This window comes from Belonocnema kinseyi, chromosome 2 (genome assembly GCF_010883055.1).
Source record: "Belonocnema kinseyi isolate 2016_QV_RU_SX_M_011 chromosome 2, B_treatae_v1, whole genome shotgun sequence".
Taxonomy (NCBI): domain Eukaryota; kingdom Metazoa; phylum Arthropoda; class Insecta; order Hymenoptera; family Cynipidae; genus Belonocnema; species Belonocnema kinseyi.
This window is the reverse complement of record NC_046658.1, coordinates 7,700,864-7,712,178: the sequence shown is the minus strand read 5'-3', so window position 1 is coordinate 7,712,178 and position 11,315 is coordinate 7,700,864. Positions and strand designations below refer to the sequence as shown.

The 11,315-nt window shown below is 34.8% G+C and overlaps 1 protein-coding gene across 2 annotated transcripts in view; it reads left to right on the top strand.

Moving 5' to 3' along the window:
- Window positions 1-11,315, top strand: part of LOC117167150 (ecotropic viral integration site 5 ortholog) — a 180,437-nt gene that overhangs the window by 39,880 nt on the left and 129,242 nt on the right. For both annotated transcript variants that reach the window (XM_033351867.1, XM_033351868.1), the window contains one exon: window positions 528-791. The gene's annotated coding sequence lies outside the window, so the exon portion shown is untranslated. The remainder of the gene's footprint in view (window positions 1-527; window positions 792-11,315) is intronic.

Sequence of the window (11,315 nt, the reverse complement as noted above, 5' to 3'; positions counted from 1 at the left end):
GTATGTATTTCGTATTGTTAAAAAAACAACTAAAGAGCTGTGGGTTTCGGCCTAGCGGTGATCACCAGCCCTAAATAAGCCCCTAATTTCTGAAAAAACCTACACTATCATGAAGACTATTGGGTCCCAAGACATCGTATTATAGTGAGACCATGCGCCGCCATTTCACTGCGTTTTCAGTGTCAGCTTCTCAGAAATATTCATAATGCAATAAAATGTGACCGCAAAATGCAGCATGGTGTAAATTCCGAAATTTTGAAAATTTTCAAAAATCCTTTGGGCCTACAATTTCTTTCCTATAGTATTATAATTTTCACAACGTTTATCAAAATCAAATCGCCAGGGCCAACTAAGTGCAATATTAATGCAATATTATTTTTTAAATGTGAATCCTTTAACGGAATTTAGAATCTTGTTATTATATTTTTGAATCAACTTTTTAATTTTGAGAAATATAAACAATACAGTTCAATTGAAAACTCTATATAGTAACCACCAGCAGTAATAATTCTTTATCATGATTTTAGGCTGATCGAATCCGATGCCAAATCGTTAAATTCATTACAAAGTAATCATAGTAGGAAAGGTTCTGATACATCGCAAATATCATTAACGTCGGGATGTAGCGGAGATGGTGGTGATGGAACGACCCAACATCCTTGCCTTGGAGACGGGGACGAAAATGTTTGGACTCTCTGGGGAAATATTGTGTCAGATTGGGACAATCAATGGAAGAAGAGAAAAGACGTTATCAAGGAGTTGGTCCGGCAGGGAATACCTCATCACTTTAGGTAAATGATGTCTAATTTTTCTTCCATTTATCACATACCTTTTACTCGCCTATTTGTGACCTCTGTCACTCTAAGCGAGATTCTATTTTTTCATTTTTTATGTAACATTGTTAGATATTTTGATGCCAATTTTACTGTCAAACTGCCGTTTTTAATAAAGAACTAGGCATTTCAAAATGAGTGAACGGAGAAAATTTATAAAAACTTTCGAATTTAGTTTATCTTATCCCGATCAATCTAGTACATATTTCAATAGTTTTTTTTTGTTTTTGGATAATTTCCACAAAATAGTATAAGCATACTTCTCATTTTGGGAATTTCGATGGGAACCTGTTGTTCTTTTCCGGAATAGATTGCGCAGGTGCGAATTCGCTAGGCACAGTGAATCTTGGGACATGAATTTTATGCGGCCTCTATTTCCAATATTTTTGCACATAACCTAATTTTTTGTTTCTCACGAAGTTATGAAAGCCATTATTTCTGTGTTTTTATTAAATTTGTACTCGGGTAAACCCGGTTATACATCATAGCCACGGACTAAGTCAAGTGACCGGTGAGTTTATAATGTTAAAAGTTAATTCAAATAATTTAATACGATGGTTGAAATCTCCTGCGATGATGTTGTAGGCATACAATTACGAGCGGCCACGAGCGTTGGAAGTGATAACAGTCACCTCTGGATGCTTTCTTTGAGCTACCATCTGCCACTCCTTGGGTTTTTAGTCGCTCGCTTCCTGATGATCAAGAAAGTTTCTTACAATGCGACAGGTGTTTAATAAAACCGCCTTCTGAGCTGTTGCCAATACCCTACAGACTCCTAAATGTTGAAGATGCTCAGTGCATCTTGCGTGCACATTGCCTGTAGCCGAAACCAGAATGGGATGAATAGATGCATGATTCACATTCCTCCATATGGTCTTTACTTCATGCCTTAACTCGCTATACTTGTGGATCTTGGCTGTATAGGTTGACTGCAAATTTCGGTGAAGCGGACAAGCAATATCGATGATGTAGACTCTTCCACCTTTTTTTCTCGCATCACGATGTCAGGTCGATTTGCCCGGATGTAGTGATCCGTTTGGATAGTGACATCCCAATATAAGATGTAATCTTCGCTTTCTAAAACGAACATTGGAATGTATCTATAGAAGGGCATTCATTCTTCTAAGAATCCTAGATTTAGGGCAAGTTATTGATGTATAATGCCCGCTACATGATTATGTCTGAGCGTATATTCTCTCTGAGTCATTACGCGACAGCCATCAATAACGTTCTCGATGGATTCGTTCGTATCACCACATAATCGGCACCGGTCAACCACGTCTTGATGTAACATGTGTTTGCGATAATTCCTGGTGCTGACAACCTTGTCCTGTATTGCAATGACGAATCCTTCCGTCTCTGGATACAGAACACCCTTTCTTAGCCAAATATTAGATGCCTCACTATCCACTTCATTTTGATCTAACGTGTTGGGGTGCTCGCCATGGATGGCTTTCTCCCGCCATTGTATTTATAATTCCTCTATAGTTTCCGCCCTGATATTCAAGGCCCCATCAGAGGACAAATTTAAGGGCGTGTATTCAAGATCCGCTTGACAGATGGTACTGTAAAGTGCAACATTTCGTTTGCTGTTAAAATAGTCTCGCAACTGTATAACTTGTGAGTCACACAGTTTTTTGACATCTACAACGCCCCTACACCCTAAATGTCGTGTTAGAACTACCCTTTCAATCGCTGAATTTCTGTGGTGTATTCAATGCTTCGTAGATCGCCCTGATTTTGTTTGCCGAGTTGAGAAAACTCTTCATAATTAATCTGAGTCTCGTAGTGAAGGCAGTCGTTAGGCTTGTCTTAACTATCGTATGTTGAATACCCTTAAATTCAAGAATACCCAGATATTTACATGATTCGCCTGCAGTCATTGCCTCGATGTCATTTTCGAACTTGTTCTCTAACTCTGCGGTTCCTAATTCCCCTCTGATTAAATGCACTGTTCTACATTTATCTATTCCGAACTCTATGTGGATATCATTGGAAAACTGCTTTGTGACATCGATCACTTGCTGCAGCTTCTGGCCTGAACTAGCGTACAGCTTCAGGTCATCCATGTAAAGAAGATGGGTCACGTGATGACCATCCTCGTTATCATAAATTCTGAACCCATGAGACATGCTGTTTAGTGTTTTTCTCAATGGATTCAACGCTAAACAGAACCATAGTGCGCTGAAGGAGTCTCATTAAAATATACCCATCGTAAAGCGTATTGATCTAGTTATCCTTGGTTGTCCATGATCAAAATACTTGATTCTTGTACCCCAGAGCCTCATCGCATGGCTTAGAAAGTCAATAATGCGTGGGCAGATTTTGTAAAGTTTTAAGACTTCAAGCAAGTAGTCATGCGGCACGGGAGGAAACGCTTGATTGTAGTCCATGTATGCCATGTGTAAGTTCCTTAGATGCTTACGAGCTTGAGTCATGGCAATAGCGTCTATAGTGACTAGATCTTTACAGCCTCGTGAATTTTTACACCATCCTTTTTGTCCTTCTGTAAAAATGTCATTCTCGTCGCAATGAGAATATACCTTATCTGCAATAATAGCTGTAAGACATTTATAAATAGTTGGAAGACAGGCTGTCGGTTGAAAGTCAGATGGATTTTAAACGTCTGGTTTTTTGGTAACATAAACGTAGTACCCTGGAGCATGAATCCTGGCATCATATCTGGGTGTTCAATGATCTTCTGAAAACACCTTGCCAACGCAAGATGCATACTCGTCAAGTACTTGTACCAGAAGTTGTAGCCCATGTCCGGACCTGGAGCTTTCCAATTATTTGCCCTTTTCAAGACCGCTGAAACATTCAAAGCTGTGATGTTTGTTAGATGCATTTCAAGGCTATTGCTTTCCCTTGCTTCCTCCAGTTTGAACCACGCGCTTGCTGTACTTTTAAGCCGATAATGATTTAAATGCATAGGGAAATACAAATTTTATTTATTTTAATTGTTAGAATACTTTTTTTACATATGTTTATCTCGAAAAAATATTTTGTAGCTTCTTAAATATCAAATAAATTAATATAGTCTCGGAAGTTGGAATTACAACATTGTCATATCGACATGTGCACTATGCCATAACTTAGTGTTTATTTAGTGCTAATTTATGCTGCAGAATAGAATTTTGTGCCCGGTAATTTTGGTCAAAAACGTGTAGTAATGCTAGCCTCAGCTGAAGCCACAACTGCGGTATGCGAAACTTGGAAACTATTAGCGGTATTAAATTCTTCTTTGCGCAGGAATTTAGTGCTAATTAAGTGCTCTGGATTTTTGCTATGCACAAAAACCGGGCACTTTTTTTACCAAAAACGTGTAGTAATGCTGGCTTCAGGTGACTCTTGTATGTAAAACTCGTAAATTATTAGCTGTATGGAATTCTCTTTCAGACATGAATTTACTGCTAAAATTAAGTGCTCTGGATTTGTGCTATTCACAAAATCCAGGCACTCTTTCTTTACCAAAAACCTGTAATAATGCTGGCTTCATGTGACTATTACGTGAAACTCATAAATTATTAGTTGTATCGAATTCTTGTTGAACATGAATTTAGTGCTAATCAAGTTCTTATATATAAGCCACCATTACCACATGTTTTTGATCAAAATTACCGAGCACACAATTTACTTTTTGCAGAATATCTTAGCACTTAATTAGCACTAAATTCCTGCACAAAACAGAACTTGATATCACTAATACTTTCTGAGTTTCACATACGAGAGTCACCTCAAGCCACCATTACTACACGTTTTTTTGTAAAAAAATGCCTGTATTTTTTGCATAGTACAAATCTAGAGCAGTTAATTAGCACTAAATTGCTGCACAAATGAGAACTTGTTACCATACCTTTAAATACAACAGTTATGAACTTAAACTGTTTTTTTAATTTTTGGTCAACAACTTTAATCAATTTTTTAGTTATTAGAGAAGTAGGGCCTTGTGAGTTTCGAGAAATCGTTGCTTTTCTTTGCATTCACTTAGAGCAAATCATTTTAAAAACGTCGTATCAAAATTTTAAGTCATTTGGAGCAAAACTCTTAAGTAATTGACGTTCCCTTTCGACGCGAGAAGAAGCGCGCAAAAGCGCGTTATTCGTTCGGTCGAGCAGCTGCTGCGCAGTGATTTTATAATTAAATTCGCTAGAATTTTCTGGAAATATTAATGTAGGAAATGTGCTTCATGCAGCTGGAATTGATGATTCAGTACAAGTAAAAAAATTTTTCTTCACTAATTCAAAGGTTAAAACTTTAAGCGCGTTTAACTCGAAACTACCATTTTCAAAGTCGGTGCCAACTCTCTCTCTCAAATACTACAATGTAAAAAAAGCTTTGGTGATATTTACATTCAGCTAGTAATTATACGTGCAGTGTATATTCAAATTACAATATGTAACCTGACTAATTTACGATACTTCGGCACCTATTTGCATTCTAGTGTGATATTATTTCAGTTAACAATATGAAAATAAAACGAAGGTTGTTTAATTTGCAGTCGACTGTAAAATTAATACGTCCGATTATGGAAATTATTCGATCGGCGTTCTTTTACGTTCTTCTACGATTTCTTTTACGATTACGGTTCTTTTACGATTTTGGTCCACTTGGAAATTTATAAAAGGTCATTATACAAAAATGCTATTAAATACAGGGTGGACACGCTGGGGCTTACATACATGGTGACTTGAATACTACCCGAATTGCACAACAACAGGAGAGAAGCCATTATACAGGTGTATTTTCATATTTCGCGCCTTTGCAGTTGCAGTCGGATCGGCCATTCGGTCTTTTTTTCTGTGCCAATTTTTCTGTGCCAATAACATTATGGAATGGCTGCTGAGTGACAAATACTACAAAATAGTAATCATATTATGCGCTTTCAGTGGGCGAAGAGTGAATTGTGTTTAACGCTTATTTTTACTGCATAAAAAAGATATGTTATGAATATACAGGATATGTTTTAAATAAAGTGAATGAAATATTACATGCGTAAACTTTAAATTGACATTACCTACATTTACTTAGAGTGATTAGGGCAAAGAGGTGAATCTGAACATAACCTCGAAATAATGACAGATCGTTCCGGCATGTTTATTATACTTTCGATTGATTATTCTTTACCAAAGAAATGTTTTGTGGTTTTGTATGTTTATCACTGACAGTGTTGGCAGTAATAATTTAAATAATAATTACTTATTAACAATTTAACAATCATGGCTTATTAATCATTTCAATAAGTTAAACATTATATCTGAATTTAATAATTGATTACCATTATCTTTTTCACAGATTAATCTTAGAAGAAATACACATTAGGAAATGCATACGGAATTGGTGCATTTCAACCAACATTTTTGAACAATCGTTATCTCTGGACCTTATCCTAAGACTGGGGATTGATCAGCCTAAAATTAATTATCTGAGTCATTTGAATGGTGTAGGCGTATTAAAAAGATAACTCGAGGCTATTTAACTTGACCGTATTTTAATTGATACAATTTTTAGGGATTTTTTTTCGAAAATGTTTTCTCTGGACCTCATCTCAAAATTTGGTTTGATCAACCAATAAAATAAATTAACACTTGTTGGTGATAGGATTGTATCAGTAATAAATCTATAAGAGAAATTTTAGGCCGATATTTACATTCCAATTTTTTTGTTAATTATTCTATTTTCGAACTTGCTATATCTGGATCTGATTTCCAAATTGGCATTTGATCAGCACCTAAAATCAATTTTAAGTAATTTTGAAGGTAATGGTGTATAAAAAAAATCTCGAAGCAATTTGACTAGCCCGGTTTATAATTAATAAAGTTTTTAGGGACTTTTTTATTTTCGAAAATGTTTTCTCTGGGCCTCATCTCAAAATTTCGTTTCATCAACTACTGAAATAAATTTAAAAATCTCTCAGAATAGTAGTGTATCACTAATAAATCTAGAAGAGCAATTTTAGACAGGAATTTTCATTCGTATTTTTTTTAATGAGTCTATTTTTGAACTTGCTATATCTGGATCTGATATCCAAGTTGGCGTTTGATGAGCACCTAAAATAAATTTTAAGTAATTTTGAGGGTATCGGTGTATCAGAAAAAAATCTCTAAGCAATTTAACAAGCCGAGATTTTAATCAATAAACTTTTTAGGGATTATTTTTATTTTAGAAAACGTTTTCTCTGGACCAACTTTTTCTTTAAATTATTGTATTTTCGAAATTGCTATCTCTGGATATGGTTTGCAAACTGGCATTCGATCAGCCCCTAGAATTACTTCTGAGTCCATTTAATTGTATAGGTATATCAGAAAGATATATCGAGGCAATTTAACTTGCCCAAATTTTAATTAATAGTCATTGGGGAATTTTTTTTATTTTAGAAAATACTTTTTCTGGACGTCATCTTAAAGTTTCGTTTGATCAATCGATAATTAATATAGGACAACCTCCAATTGAAAACATAACACCTGAAATAAAATTTACAGAATTAGTGTCTTCATTTCTAACAACATAATTTGAAGTTGAACGAGGCCTCAAACAAATAAATTAAAATAACCTTTCGAGTACCTTTGAATTACACTCAAACATTCTTATTTTCTGATAAGATACCAATAATGTATGAATTTAATTTTCAGACCTGGTAAAATAGATAATTATAGAATCATTTCTAAAAAAATTGGAAGGAAAATTGCGACTTAAAATTTCGCTTCCACTTTTCTATCCGATACAATACTATCCTCAGAGATTTTAAAATTTATTTCAGTAGTTGATCAAACGAAATTTTGAGATAAGGTCCAGAGAATACATTTTCGAAGATAAAAAAATTCCTAAAAACTTTATTAATTAAAAGTTGGGCTAGTCAAATTGCTTCGAGATTTTTCTTTGATACACCGATACCCTCAAAATTACTTAAAATTGATTTTAGGTGCTGATCAAATGCCAATTTGGAAATCAGGTCCAGATATAGCAAGTTCGAAAACAGAATAATTAACAAAAAAATTGGAATGTAAATATCGACCTAAAATTTCTGTTATAGATTTATTACTGATACAATCGTATTACCAACAAGTGTTTAATTTATTTTATTGGTTGATCAAACCAAATTTTGAGATTAGGTCCAGAGAAAACACTTTCGAAAAAAAATCCCTAAAAATTGTATCAATTAAAATTCGGTCAAGTTGAATTGCTTCGAGTTATCTTTTTAATACGCCTACACGATTTTTCAACAATGTAGATTGAAATGCACCAATTCCGTTTGCATTTCTTGATGTGTATTTCTTTTAGGATCGATCTGTACAAAAAACAATGGTAATCAATTATTAAATTCAGAAATAACGTTTAACTTATTGAAATGATTAATACGTAAAGATTGTTAAATTGTTAATAAGTAATTATTATTTAAATTATTACTGCCGACACTGTCAGTGATAATCATACAAAACCACAAAACATGTCTTTGGTAAAGAATAATCAATCGAAAGTATAATAAACATGCCGGACCGATCTGTCATTATTTCGAGGTTATGTTCAGATTCACTTCTTTGCCCTAATCGCTCTAAGTAAATGTAGGTAATGTCAATTTAAAGTTTACGCATATAATATTTCATTCACTTTATTTAAAACATATCCTGTATATTCATAACATACCTTTTTTATGCAGTAAAAATAAGCGTTAAACACAATTCACTCTTCGCCCACTGAAAGCGCAGAATATTATTACTATTTTATAGTATTTGTCATTCAGCAGCCATTCCAGAATGTTATTGGGACAGAAAAAAATGACGTTTACTTCTCAGTTCACATGTCTCACTTCATTATCACTTAAACAGTTTTATTATTTGTAATTATCATATAACATAACCTATATTGTTTTGACACTTGTATCCATTTGAAGTTTCGAACGCAACCACGGAAAATATGATAAACTTGATCCGAAGATGCACGGACTTGATCGAAATACCCCTGTACAATGGCTTCTCCCCTGCTGTTGTGCAATTCAGGTAGCATTTAAGTCGTCATATATGTAAGCCCCAGCGTATCCACCCTGTATAATATACATAATACTATATAATTATTTTTAAAAATATTCTAAATAACTATAAAGGATGTTTGAGTATAACGGAAAAGTTTTGGGGAGACCGAACCTTAAAAGATCATTTTGACTTCATGTGTTGATTTACGACCCGTGCGTAATTTCACAGTCGACGACGGGGAATTTAGATCCTGCATGTATATCTTCATGGCGGGCGCAGGTTGAGAAGGAAAATATGTGTTTTTACAGAATTCTGCTTATTTACTAAGTGCAACACCGATCGAATAATTTCCATCGTCGCAGGATGTAAATTTACACCAACTTTTTTTACAGGGTACAGCACTGATTTTTTGCAAACTTTGTACACACTTTTTAAATATGCAATACCTCCCCCCTACGTCGTTCGTTTTGTTACATTGAAGATATTTTACAGCTACAAAATGGCGAAGTTTTTAGTGAAAAATCGCTATTTTTGCTTCAAATGACTACCAAAAATTTAAAACCAAAGAAAAGAAACAAAAACGACGTAGGGGGTAAGAAAAACTGATGTTTTAACCAAATTTATTTTCTTTTTGGTTTCTAATAATTCTACGATGAGCTATAGTTGGCACCGAAAATCATCTCTTTGAAGCGGCTTCTTCGATGATGTTCCGTCACCGGCTTATTTTAAAATAATTTTTAACAAAAATTTGACAAAATGTTCTCCGCCTTATGCTTTGTATAATTGTATGTAATAATCATATGCGTTGAAAAAATGTTTAATGGCATACTTTCGATAATATTTTTACTTTATATATCTCGCTGACATTTTAACCAATCACGGCAGAGAGCGTTCCGCAGGCACGGGCAGGCAGTGGAACGAGATACCAGCTCGCCTCGTCTTTTCACTCGAGTCCCGAGGCTATTAGAGAGTACCAGCACCTGGGTTTCTGCTCCAGGGGAGAGCAGTCTGGCGAGATCGTCGTTAGGTTGGCTGTAGCCCTGTTGTCTTTCAACATGTTAGATAGGATTCAAATTAAGTAAAGTTTGGTTCCTAGAGGCTCTAGCACAGTCGTAGCGCACTATGCTTGAGGCCATTTCTTCAACTCTAGTTTTTAAAGGGATAGCTGCGACGACCTCTGGGTCTGCTAGTATTCCTTTTTAAATGGTGAAGCGACCCAATTTGTATTCACCTTTTCGTTCCTCTGGAGAAACGCATCTTTCCCAGGGCTCGTAAAGTGGATTTAAATGAGGAGTCTACAAAAAGAGATTGACATCGAAAAATAAATAACGCGCTACACTTACGTTTCTGGGGAGTGTCTGCGATCATTCCCTGGCTTCGTAAGTTAATTTAAATTTCAATTATTTCGCCATTACATATTTTATTCGTAATCTATAAATCTTTTGGGAATAAGGAATATTAAAATAAAGCAAAGTGCTCACCAAAATAATTGAACAACGCTCAATGAAGCATTCAGTAAAGCTACTAAATTAAAAAAATAGAGTAATGGTTCGTAGCACTGTAAGACTGAGATTTGCCAGAGAATCCAAAATATTTTCCTAATTCTACGACATAAAATACACTAAGAGGATCTAGACTGAACTTCGTTATCTTATCTCCGAAAGCCTACATTAGAAAAGCATCCATTCAAGTTATTAAGTGGTTTTCTTATAATTATGTACAGGCGAATAGGTCGAGTTTGTGTTTATAGTTCGAGTGATACAGCGACGTGAGTTGTCAAAATGTATAATTACTTCATAATTTATCCACGTATAAGTTGAGAGATCTGAGTCACTCATACTTCAGGAAACCCAAACAAAATCAAATTAGCTTCGCAATATTATTTTCTCTTTCCGGAATAAATTGTGAACGTTTACAAAGTGAACAATAAGATTGCGAGCTTTAAAAACAATTGTAATGAATTTAAACTATTTCAAATTTTTTTTATAACAATTTTTTTGCATTATTTTATTAATATTATTGAAAATTCATTTTACCAATAATTTGCGTCTAAAGAAACAGCTTAATTGCATATTTTACTTATTATCTCGTTTAAATTAATTTGTTTACAGTGTAAAAATTATTTTTTAAACTATTTTTAAAGTGAAAAAGAGAGATTGCACTCTTTAAAAACAATTGTAACCCTCTATCAGGAACGGTACATGCGGTATATTCCTGGCAAGCCTCATCGAGTAGAATCTGATTGAAGGCTATGCTAAAGTAGATCTTGGAGATACAGCCGGCGCTGGCCACTCACTATGAGAGCCTTTCACTATACCCTCTGACAATAATTGATCTAATTCATTATAGTTAACTTCTTTGACCTTCGGAGAAACAACTTGAAACGCTTTTTGATAGGCGGATGACCTCGAACTTGTACAGTCTGTCAAGTTAAAGCGTGGGTGGCTTTACTCGCAGTCGGTAAGGTGTATCGACATGATTTTGGTGTCAAAATATTAAGAAGAGCTCCCTC